The sequence below is a fragment of the Chroicocephalus ridibundus genome, chromosome 4 (assembly GCF_963924245.1).
Source record: "Chroicocephalus ridibundus chromosome 4, bChrRid1.1, whole genome shotgun sequence".
NCBI classification, from domain to species: Eukaryota; Metazoa; Chordata; class Aves; order Charadriiformes; family Laridae; genus Chroicocephalus; species Chroicocephalus ridibundus.
This window is the reverse complement of record NC_086287.1, coordinates 47067828-47079939: the sequence shown is the minus strand read 5'-3', so window position 1 is coordinate 47079939 and position 12112 is coordinate 47067828. Positions and strand designations below refer to the sequence as shown.

Here is a 12112-nt window from a genome sequence, read left to right as displayed (position 1 = left end):
AGCAGCTAAGGGAATCTGAAATACAGATGACAGCTTCTCTACAGGCAATAAAGAGGTAAAGTAGTTTCTTTCTCAGAGATTTGCTATTATCCTTCCTCTATCTCCTACATTTTACAGACTAAGTACATTAGAACAGAAAGAGATCAAACAACTGAGAGATACTTCTGTTTCTCCTCTTACACGTTGGCATTTGGACCTGAACTGAGAGATTATCTTGACTCTGAGATGGTACAGGTTTTGATATTGATGGCCTCTTATCTCTCTCAAGCTGCTTTAATTTAAGGTTGTTTTTCTGAAAAAGTCTTGTGCAGTGTGCTTTCTATTTGCAAACATCTTGGAACCAGCCTTTTGAAGGCTGAATCCTCAAGCAGTGCTTGAGAAGAAACTCCCTATAACTTCAACTCAAGAAAAAGAGAAAAATAAAGTAGTGAAGGATACCACAGAAGCATACTGCACAAACATACCATGTATCAGAGAACACTATAATTTAATAAGCACTCATATGGATGGTGAACAGGTTGGGGAGAACTAACACTACCCACGTACTGCAGCAGCTGTCAGCAATACTCACGAACTAGTAGAAACTGGCACAGTAGCCTAGATGCAAAGACAAAGGCCAGAGCCAGCACTAACCCACAGCCTACCAGTAACTCAAGATAAAAAAGTGTTCAAAACAACATTTCTATTACTGGCACTACTCTACACTTCAAAATTCCCCAAACACCCACGTTTTAGGTTGTAGCACAACTTCTCAGAGGACAATCTGCATGGCATTTTGCAATTTAAAATCCTCCCAGAAATAAAAGTCTATATAAACACACACGCGCTCATGAAAAGCACCACACCACAGAATGGATATGGCAGTGTGAAAGAACTGCAGCAAACTTTTTATCACTTTAGAGCCATCTGTGTCAGACCGATACCCAGCATTAGCCCCGAGAAACAGGAATTGTGCAGGACCCCTGTCTCATTTACCCCTTGGAATCTTCAGTCTTTTTAAAAGCGTCTTTTCTTTCTAGACACAAAACTAGAGGAACAAAGTAATTTAGTCAAAGTACAACTTGAACACAACAAACTGTTAACCCAACTTAGCTCACTTACAGTTGTTTTCCTCACACAGAAGCTTCCAGCTTTGGTAGGCCAGCCTTACGCTCAACTGTATGATAGCCAGCAGGTATTTAAATCATTGCTTCAAAAAAACAATACAAAGACAGCAGGAGATTATTTTCCAACAGGCAGATGTTAAACCCTGCTTTCCTTGCAACTCTTCCATAGTTCAGGATGGCACCAGAATGAGGACCCTCCTCCCATTATCTCCAGGTTTTATCTTGTACAAGGACCATACTGCACAGTTCACCAGTGCATGGATACCTTTAGAATCTAAATCTGGGTCATACAATTCAATTTACTAAATGACCAAGTGAAGAGCATACAGGGGGACGTGAATTTCTAAGAGAAAAAAAGAGTAAGATGTGAAGGAGACAGCAAGAATTGCAGGACAGAAGCCACATGAATTCCGGTTCTCTGAAGTCCCACCTTGCAGAAGACCAGATTTCCCAGCCATGTCCAAAAGGAACTAAATTTTCAGTTCTAAAACGTCCTTGGAACATCTTGATTTTCTATTTATTCTCAGCCAAGACAGTCTGTACTCAGTTCAGATCTATAGCCACTATGCCTGACCTTAGTGCATTGTTTACCGTGAACTCAAGATCCATACCAATCGGAGTAAACTGAAAGCTGAAAACAAATACAAATAGGGCCAGGAGTTTCAATGCCCAATTTTTGGTTGATTTATGTTTCCTTTTCTCACATTACGCACCTTGAGTGTACTGAACAGCTATCTGCTAAACTATGAGAAATAGGTGCAAGTACCTTAGGACCAGCCAGCCTCAGCTGTGTGGCCAGGAACCCCACTTAACTCACTGTAGAACTGGAATCAACACAGTTTGCAGTACACTGTGAACTATTCATGGTAGCTTTGACCTGTCTTTAGACATTTTACTAATCTTTATGCAATCTTTACCACTGAAATTTCGGCTACTTCTTCTGATTCTGTTTCAAGTGATTCCAGCCATTACCTCTGGTATAGCACATACTGTTTTTCCTTTTACTAAGCCTTGGAAGAAGCAGAGAAGCAGTCGCCATTTCACATAAGCCATTTTACACTTTCTTTGCTTAACAGCTATATTAACATTAAACACCACTAGTAGTTTTATACTTAAAAATACGTAACATTCTAGGAAACCCATTATGCCTATTATCCAGACACTACAACGGTTCCACTAACATGGGAAACACAGGTTGAGAACACCCCCCCTTCTCCAGAACATTGAACAAGTTCTGAAGTGAGACCTGGATGGACTTGCTATACTGGTGCAGCTGCTTTGTGTGTTACCATCCACCTTGGCAAGGCAGCAGTGCATGCCAATGCCGTGACTCCTAAAAAGATACTAGCGCTTTGGCACAAAAAAAAAAAAAGGAGGCGGCATTTTCAAAGCATTGCAAGCATGCCTAAAACAGACAATGGCATATTTATCTAGTATAGTTAGTCTATAATATAGGCGTGGTTCTGCGAAATGCCTAGGGATAGTTCCAAGCATAAGAATTTACCCAGTAGAGAACAGGACTGCAGGCAGATTCTAAAAGCATCCTCCCTGGAGCACATGCATCACTTGAGTCAGTAAGAGTTCCTTACAGATAAAACGGCAGATGGATCCCAACTGTTTCCACTTGCCATCTATCCATAAAGCTTGAGAGAAAGGACGGACTAAATTAGATTAAAGAAAAATTGAGACTACATTGTGAAAACAGTTTTTGGTAATATAAGAAGACATCCTTGGAAGACCTGCAGAAGAATGATAATAATTTAAAGATTTCTTCCTTTCTTACTACAGAATGATATTATACCTTTGCCTTCTGAAAACAGTACCAACAAAAATATCTTTAGCCTCCACATCCATTTTCCAGAGCAAAATGGAAGTAGCATGGACAGGGACGCCAACGAATAGACGGAACATGACCAGAATTAGTTCACAAACAGAAGTATCATGCCACACAGACAGGAACCTTTTTACAGCATCACAGAGTGAAGCTGGCCCGATTCAGGTTCTCAGTTGCTATAGGAACAGATTTTCCTGTCCTTGTCATATGCTGGCCCTTCAGCCTTGCCTCCTCTCTCACCACCAGCTTCAGCCAAATGCTCAGCTGAAGCAGCTTGCTGTACATGCATGGCCATGGCAGCCGCCACACATGCACTCATGCTGTGAAAACAGACCCACAGGTAATCTGATTCAGATCAATCTCCATAGCAACCCAATCTTTAGTCCCTAGATCTTAGCCCGTCGGGTCTATTTATAGAGCAGCTGCAGCGCTCCACCCCCACGGCTCCACCACTGAAGCTCCCCGCGCTGCCCACACTACAAACAAGCTTCACCCAGGCACAAGGACTGCCTGGAGCCAACAGAGCAGAAACCGACCCCTCCTGGCACCCGCAGGCCCTCGAGCGAGATGACAGCATAGCATCTGCAACACCTTCCAGCCAGCAAGGTTTTCCATATCTTTGAACACCGCAAATATCGGAAGTCGCTATTGCTGACGGAGTGCTGAGTACCAATGGCCCCTGACAAAATCTGCTTATCCAGGTAGACACAGGATGCTTCCACAGACATCCACAGCAGCTGCTCCTTCAGTCTTGCGCAAAAAGGAGGTGCGATGTGCGCCAACACAAACGTGCAACCCTACCAGGAACTTGCAGGCAGCAGCAAACGCAGAGGAGTGGTCGCAGCAGTACCTGCCCCACAGAAGCACGGCTGTTTTCAGTGTACCTGTTGTACTTGAAAACCATGTGGCTGGGACATTCATCTAGTGATTGTTTAAAAAAAAAAAAAAAAAAAAAACAAGATCTTGAATGAGCCATGAGAGATAAGCATGTGAGAAAGAACGGTATGCGAATACCGTTATCCATTTACTTCTACTACACTCTTGGGGAAAACCATCAACAATAAACTAATGCAGAAGAAGCATACACTGTTACAGTACTCTACTCGCTAATAGGAAGGAGATGATAGATTTTCGCCTCAGCCCCAGTTCATTTCACACACTTCAATTTAGGTTAAAGGCCTTATTCTCCTCCCCTCCTTTACTGCCTGAAATACCTCTCTCATGATCCTCCCTGCTGCTCCTCATAGTGCAGGGCGCGCAGAGTGACATCTTCTCACAGACCATAAATTCCGGCATAAAAACCCCCTGTCAACCCAGCCAGTTCTCCTGCTCTACACAGTTTGAATTTAAATTCATCTTTTATTTAAAAATAATCCCCAGGTTTTTGCACGAGAGAACAGTAACACAGGAGCTCTGGCTCCCTGCCCTTCACTCTTTTCAAGTCTGTCTTTTTTTCCCCTCCTTGTGCAATGCCACCATCGCAAAATACAAGAGCCTTCTCATCTGTTTCTACCTCATCAGGTTTTCATTGATCCTCAAAACTCCAGCAGCAGCCGCTCATACATTCTGCAAGGGGAAAGAGAGGGGAAGGCAACCCAAAACCTACACAACACCCTCAAACTGAGTCAGCCTCACCTTCTGCAAGCCCTATGGCAGCACATTATTTTCCAAACCAGAAGTCCTTTCAGCTCAAGTTTTGAGCTGAGAAACTGTCTCGCTGCTTTTGAGCGCAGCCTGGACCCCAGTACCCATGAGATATTTCCATTCCCAGCACCCCTGCCCAGTTCCCGTTTGAGAAGTAGGACACGGTTCCCATCACACAGGCACCAGCAGGTTTTTTTTTTCTTCCAAAAGCCAAACACTGCAAATGTACAGCCATAAAAAATTAACAAGAAAACAACAAAGCATGTGACATTTAAATTGAGAGAACTGCTGGATGCAGCTGCAACTGCTAAATTATTCAGAGCTCTCCCTTGCCACAGTGCCTCCCCCAGCCACAGTAAGCAGCTCCCAGCCAGCTCAGAGAAGAGGCATGTACAAGAGGACAGCAGGTAGAAAAGACACACCACAGGGAAACAGCGAGGAGCACGCAAACAACTAGTGGCTTCTCCTCTCACACAGGTTTCCAGCTATTCACCTGCTCGTTAACAGGTGACATCGCTCATGGCACCAAATACAGACACATTCAACTTTCTTTCCTGGAGACCGGCTGCACAGGGACAAATGATGGGCTCCCTGGGATCCCAACAATAAACTCCAGCCAAGGCAGAAAAGAGGGACACTCACAAGCAGTGTGGAAACACCGCTTGGGATAATAAGAACCAGAAGATAAAGAGAAGTATTTGAAATAATCCAGTTATTTGGCTGCTGTTAGCACCACCGAACTGGCACTCAAGAGTCTCAACGTCTATTTTGCCTCGTCTTAGAAACACTCAGCCTCTCTCCCCACGGGTGCCACCTGTCTGTTATTTCTTCCCTCTACATGCCTTCCCCTTCTCTTCAGCAACAATGTGGAAGATCAGAAATTCCTACTCCCAAACCGATCCTACTATTAATTTTGGTGATAAATCATAGTACCAGCTGGTCAAAACTGAAAGGAAAGCAAAGAGACAAGCCAGTTTTCTCTCTGCTAGAGCTCTGGGACGTGGGAAGCGCGTGTTTGGCAGAGTCACCCACACGTAAACATTGGAGGAACAAGCTCAGAGCAAAGAAGGGATTGGAACCACCTCAAGCGGCTGTTAGGGCCAGCGAGTGACAGAACAAGGGGTCCCAAGAGTACCTTCTAGACATCGGCAGCCACCATGGCAAAGGAGGGAGAGAAGACACACCACCTGCTGGATGTGGCTGAAGACTAATGAGAGAAAGAAGGGAGAAACAGGCGACCTAGAGCAAAGAGCAAACATACCCAGCTCGCAGCTCCAGCAGAGCACGATGTAAGCGCTATCAAGCGGAAACAGACACAGACCTGACAGCAGAGCGGCTCAGTGCTCTCGGGTAAAGCAATTTTGGTGAACACCAGTTTCAATTCTTAACCTTCTTTATCAGAAAAAGCACTCCTCTCCTCCCACTATCTGATGCAGAGGCAGAACTCCCCATCTCCTGACACAAGGGCCTTTCCAGAGCAAGTACAATATACCCCATCAAGCAGAGATCCAGGAAAGCTGGTGTCAAAACTACGGGCGAGAAGACAACCAAATATCTGATACTGCCAGTGGGAAACTCAGTTAGAATGTAAAGGGAAGCAGGACACAACCATGACTCTGAACTCGCAGACGTGACAAAGAAAAGGAACAGATTTAGAAAAAAGGCTGCTCTGCTCATAAGATAACACACAGTTCCTGGAGGTTATCAGATACGTTACTGTCATCTGGGTATCTTTGTCCCCTGTGTAAAAAAAAAAACCAAGGTTAATTTCCTGATTCTCACAAATACCACTTAGAACAACTGTTAAGAAATTAGTTAAAAACAAAACCAAAAGGAGAGATCTGACAAACATTACGGGATACATCAGAGGCAATGTGATGACCAGCCCTTTTTTAAGGGATGTCGGTGCTGTGAAATACTGAATGCTGTGGAAGAAACAGGAAACCATGAAACTTAGTTCCTTGCTGCTACACGGATGCATTATTACTCACATTGACCTGGAAACACAACAGTGTCTCATTTAACTGCAATGCCTAGGAACACAGCATGAGAACTGCCTCAGGACAGCTTATGTAGGCATACGCAAACTGCACTTCTAAATCATTGCAAGGGTCCTGCTGGTAGCAGTGATTAAAAGTAAACACAAGCTCTCACAATTCAGTGGTTTCTGGACACCAAAAGGAACAGCCTCCCCATTTGGGAATTCTGTGATATAGAGATTTTTAGAGCTCCTGGCAGTATGTGGGTAATTTCTTCAGAGTTTTTCTGGGTTTGCGGTTTTCAGTCGGTTATTCTAGTTCCAAAAGACAAATCAGGAGCATGCTTCTCAATCATCAACAGTAATTTTCATGTGGTCATGACAGGTTTAAAGGCCTCCAGTGACAGAGAATCTAATCGCTCTAAAATTATTTTCTAGCACAGACAACAGAGGAAAGACCAGCTGAATTATACAGGCTCAGTTACAGAGAGCGAACAGCAGGTCATCGCAACAGTTTTTCATAGGTCTTGAGGTGGAGAAGGAAAAGCAGCAAACCTTTCTGTCATCAAAAGAAATACCACAGTTATTCCACAGAGTAACAGATTATCCCACTAAAAAACGTTCCCTTCTAATTGATGCCTCATGTTGCTCATTTTTATTTCACTTCGTGTCTCGCTAGGTCACTGACGATGCTTTTCCTTCATGAAAATGTATACCTTGAGATAGACGGAGATCTTTTAAACTGGGGAAGTGACATTAATCTTGCATATCAAGCTCTTTCATTCCTGTTTCTAAATCCTTTCCTCGTTGCTGTAAATCCCCAATCAGTAGCTACATTCTGTATTTTCTACTAGTGTGTTGAATAACTACGTCAAAGCCCTTTTGCTAAGGGGCTGCCCAGAAATTTAATGCAGTATATCTGAAATGCAGGCACAACAGGGCCAAAGGACATTTGCAGGAATTAATCTGGGTTGTAACGTATGCATTGCCTGTCTCCGATTCCTTCCGAATGGAAAGTAAGTGAAACATTCAACTCCGTACTTGGTTTTACCAAAAAAGTATCTATTTCCATCTTGTGAGCGTGATGGCACTACCCACCTAGTTAAAAAACTACAATCTGAAATGACAGCCAAGTCCCTAAATTTTACATCATTTGTTATCCACTGTCATGCACTAAATCTCTAACAGTACTTTTTCCCCAAGGAAGAAAGTAATTCCTCTAAGAAACATTATCTGGGGAGAAGTATCAGAGAAAATCCACTAACTCAAGCGCTGTAAATTAAAAACTGTGAAAAGATTTACTCTCTTAGAAATCAGCACTATTTGTGACTTGCTAATTTAATACCAGAAATTTTCATAAATATTTTTTTCAACTGCCTCATTGCAAAAGATATTAAATAGATCAGACTGAACATCTTTCCAGAGATATGTCTAGTATATCCTGTCTACACATAATTTGAATATTTGATACGGCTTGAGGTGAGAGGGCGAAAAAAAGCTATAAATGACGAGCCTCTATGCCCCTCACCCTAAGCCAGATAAAATCAAAGACAATGTTAATTTCATTTAGGAAGATGGTTTGAACAAGCGTTTTAGTAAGACTTGAGATGCAGTGCTCCCTCTACCACTTCTACTGAACCATCAATCCTGAGACTCTAAAAACTCAAAATCTACTTTGGCTAGGTGGGCTTTCTGTTAGAAATCCTTGAAACTTTTATTTCTCTGTCTCCAAAATCCTCTGAAACAGACTTAAGTTGGGTACCCTGCCTGCTTTCAAAAGAATTACAGAATGGCATGAAGGCTGAAGAAGAGGTTTGCCCTCTAGAACATTTACTTTATGTTTTTCCATGAAAACTTTAAACTAGAAGACCTATTTTTTTGACAGCTGCTACATGGCCTTTGGTTCACCACCATTCATGGCTTTAGCATATAACACATACAACATCAAAATATATCTTGGCCATATTACACATTGTGTATGGAAAACATTCTTTCAGTGTGGACATTATTTTCCTTTTTGCCCACACAGTAAAGCTAGAACTGTTTAAAAATTAGTAACAGTGTGGAAACTAATGCAAGAGGACTGTGAAGCTTACAGCTTGAAAACTGTTAATTTGGTAAAAACACGAAAGTCCAGACTTGCAATACAACGGCAGCACCACTGGATAGGCATGTATGAGATCTTTTAGTGCAGACAACGCTGTATTAGTTTTCCAAACAAATGCGTTCTAGAGACCTGATGATGATTTTCCATTTTATTAAACACGTAGTAAGATGCTTAATGAGTGTATAATTGATTCCAGGGTATATTAAATTGGGTCCAAGAGCTATGCATTTTCTAATGATACAACAGTAAAGCAAAAGAACAATTTTAGACCTTGAATGCTTGATCAGTTCAGTATTATATAACCTGCTATGAGAGGATGGCCAGATTAGATCCTGCAAAAACTGCATTTTAGCTACGTGATATGTCCGAGGTGCTCTCTGATGTGTCAGGATTGCAGATTTTTCACTAGTGCTGAAAACAGCAAGTACTCCTTGTGCCCATCCCAAACAGCTCCCAAGATTCAAGCAGCATAAAGTCCAAAACGGAGACACTTCCCAAATAACCTATATTTGGATGTCTTTGGTTTGGTTATGTGACCCTCAGGACACCACAATGCATCCTCCCTTCCCTTGCTTCTGTCTACCAGCAACATCCTTTTTGCACATAAGTGACGCTGCAAAGAGCACAGCAAGGACACTTGAGAGCGTGCCATCAGAAATGCTGACCCAGGGTTGCACTGAATGTAGAGAAAATGGCTGGCTTGCCCAGGGAAAGCACAACGTATTGCCAGACTCACAGTTCTACCCCATCACCATGCGGCTGCGAATTTATAATGTATGTTATTTCATGCGTGTCTGAAAACAGTGCGGTGGGAAAAAAAAGGGAGAGAAGAAAGCCAGACAACAAATCAGTTTCCTCCAAGGCTTATCATTTCTCTAAGCGCTTCTTTATCGCTACTCCACACAAACAGTAACGCAGACCCGGCTTTCTTCCCCTCCTCCGCCTGAAAATAAAAGTGAGCAACACAGCAAGGTGGTGACACCCATTTCTAAGGGGAAAACGATCGTGATGTATAGGTTACTTCATAAGAAATTGCCTAGCGCAAAGTGGATTTCCTATTCTATTATCTCGGGGAGTAACGCGATCTGCTGTTTACAAACCAGGGAGTAAAACCACCTTCCCAGACACGTTACTGCAGCAGCCCCTCCACGCACCTACCCTCTTTCCAAGGGGATCGCTCGGTCCTGCGTCTCCCTTCACCTGCCCGAACTGTCCCGCCCGCTTCCTCCCGGCAGGGAGCGAGGAAATCCCGCCGGGAGGCGCGGGCCCAGCCCTGCCCGCCGGGCGCCCCGCTTCTGCCGGGGGCGGACGCCGGGCCCCGCGCCCTCACACCCGCCGCCCGGCCGAGCCCCCTCCCCGGCCGGCCGCGCCGCCATTTCCACGCCCCGCGCTGCCCTGCTCCGCTGGGAACCCGCAAGCGACACCCCCACCCCGGCCCCGGGGCTGCTGCCCGTTCCCGCCAGGGGACCGCTCCGCCACCGGCCGGCTGCCGGCAGAGGCCCGCGGCGACAGCCCGAGGGGGCCGCGCCTCCGAGCGGGCCACCGAGGCGAGCGGCCCCGCGCACCCCCGGAGGTCAGAGCCCCGGGAGGATGGAGCGGCTCTCGGCTGGCCCCGCTCCTCGGCGCGGCGAGCCACCCCCTCTGCCCCCTCCTGCAGTGACCTTGCGGAAGGGCTCGCCGTACCCGAGCATCACCGGCCGGGCGGCTGCGGCAGAGCCGGAGGCGGGCGGGGGTGTGAGGGGGGGCCCCACCGCCAGCTGCTCGGCTGCAGATCGCCTCAGGCAGCGCCAGCCGGGCTCCGCGCTCCCCTGCCCGACCCACGCGTAGCGGCGCCGGGGCAAGCTTCCCGGCTTGTGATATGCCCACGCACACGCACCCCGCCGCCTAAGCGCGGCCCGCACCGGTACCGGCACCGGCACCCGCTCCTGCGCCCGGCCGGGCCGCCCCCTCTCACCTGCCCCGCCGCCGCCGCCCGGCCGCTCTGCGCCGCCCGGCCAGTTCCGCATCGACCGCCAGGAGCGGAACGCGCCACCGCCGCCCGGCGGGGGAGGGAGGGAGAGGGAGGGAGGAGCGGAGCGGAGCGAACCACTCGCACCGAGGGCGGGGGGGAAGCCGCCTCGCCAGCCGCCCGCCCCGCCGCCCCAACGGGGCCGGGCCTGAGGGGCAAGGCGGGCCGCATCGCGGAGCCCCGGCCTCCCCCCCGCCGCCCCGGGGATCTCACAGGCGGCGGGACGGCGAGGGGCAGCCGGCAGGCCGAAGGCCAGACGGCAGGAGGGGAAAAAGCGGCGCGGGCAGAGCTCTGCAGCCCAGGCCGGGTGGAGGTAACCTGGAGTGTATGATTCCACCATTTCCGTGGTTGGAATCGCCATCCCTGGAGGTATTTAGAAGACGGGAGACGTGGTGCTTGGGGACATGGTTTAGTGGTGGTTTGAGCAGTGTGAGGTTAATGGTTGGACTCGACCGTAAAGGGCCCTTCCAAGCTAGAGGATTCTACGAAGTGTCGAATTTCTGCTTTCAGACCTCCTCCTGGAAGCAGAAGGTGAAGCCTCACAGCAAAGCCCAGCTCCAGGCAAGCAAGAGCCACACGGATGAGGAAGCGCCACCATACAACACGGAGATACAGTGCTGCGTACCTGCTGATTCACTACTGTCTTCATAACATTACAAGAGAAGTTGGTTATTAAAAGCTTGAGATACAGCTCTTTAAATTCCTTCCAAGTTCATATAAGCCAGCACACTGCGCAAGAAAATCCATTTATTAACAAAACCAAAATTACTAAAATAAACCCAAAGTAGATACCAGAAGTATCACAATGGATTTAAGAAAAAAAGAAAAAAGAAAAAAGGTGTAAAATGGTGAAATACTTGATTTGATATTGCACATCTGTACTCTGCCCATCATAGAAATACAGCCGTCTTCTTTTCCTCCTTCTGTTCATGAGCAAACACAGCAGTTGTATAAGGGTAGAGCCAACAGGGAACGCCTCCTGAGATTGTAGTTGAAGCACTCCATGATTTCTCCAGTGGCCAAGTTAGCCAAAATTCATTTGAAACTGATTGGATTCAGAGGCTGAGAGTGGCAGGGCTGAGTCTCAAGCTTAGGTAGCATTTTGTAAATATAAAAGTACAAATGGCCACCGACACCAAGGAAGGTTCTTCCCCACACCTGCTTACTTGAGCTCCCTGGGGTAAGCTAGAAAGCTGCTATAAAATGAGAAAGTAATTCTGTACTGATTTGCACTTTAAAAAAAAAAAAAAATCTATAAATGAGAACATGAACATGTAAACAAGCTTATATTTGATTACGTGATAATGAAAAGAGATGGAGCCAAGGAAAAGCACCGTTTTCCCCAGTGTCATCAACAGCAACCCTATGGTTTGCACCTTGAAAATCCCTCAAATTTCCACAGAGTTTTTTCTCTTCAAATTAACAAGATGCAGCT

General features: G+C 46.3%; 1 protein-coding gene across 24 annotated transcripts in view; it reads right to left on the bottom strand.

Moving 5' to 3' along the window:
- The window catches only part of MADD (MAP kinase activating death domain), a 77815-nt gene extending 67101 nt beyond the window's left edge, over positions 1 to 10714 (bottom strand). For all 24 annotated transcript variants that reach the window (XM_063332025.1, XM_063332016.1, XM_063332020.1 and 21 more), the window contains exon 1: positions 10624 to 10714. The gene's annotated coding sequence lies outside the window, so the exon portion shown is untranslated. The remainder of the gene's footprint in view (positions 1 to 10623) is intronic.
- Between the last annotated feature and the right edge of the window lie 1398 nt (positions 10715 to 12112).